Below are 452 nucleotides of genomic sequence, written 5' to 3'. Positions count from 1 at the left end.
CTAAACCAAAATGCAATCAAGAAACAAGATTGTGCAAGGAACTCATGAATGTTATGTTGTTACCAAATAGGATGTTTCTACCAATCTATCAATTAGGCAGGGGAAGAGTCTGTGTACTAAGTTTCTCTTCTTCCATTTGAAATCCCTTGTCACTACCAAAATCCTTTTTGATTCTACGATGGTCCTTCTGTTCCAATTTTATCTTTTCTTCTTGTAGTTTGTTCTAACTTAAATGTTTTCGTTATGTCATAACTGTATGTTTTAAGGTTACGGTGTTAATTTGATTGTGGCATTTTCGATGGACATTTTAGTACGTTACTGACAAAAAGTKGTGATTTTGTTTTGATTTAATTTAGAATCGAGGATCTGCTATTGGCTCAGCTGCAAGATCGCTGCTTCAAATATTTCTTGAGGTAAGGGATGGTGGCTGAGTCATGGTTTCGTGGTCTATG

This window comes from Cynara cardunculus (assembly GCF_001531365.2).
Source record: "Cynara cardunculus var. scolymus isolate 2C chromosome LG 1, CcrdV1, whole genome shotgun sequence".
Lineage (NCBI taxonomy): Eukaryota > Viridiplantae > Streptophyta > Magnoliopsida > Asterales > Asteraceae > Cynara > Cynara cardunculus.
The sequence above is the reverse complement of the archived record's forward strand: the minus strand, read 5'-3'. Positions refer to the sequence as shown.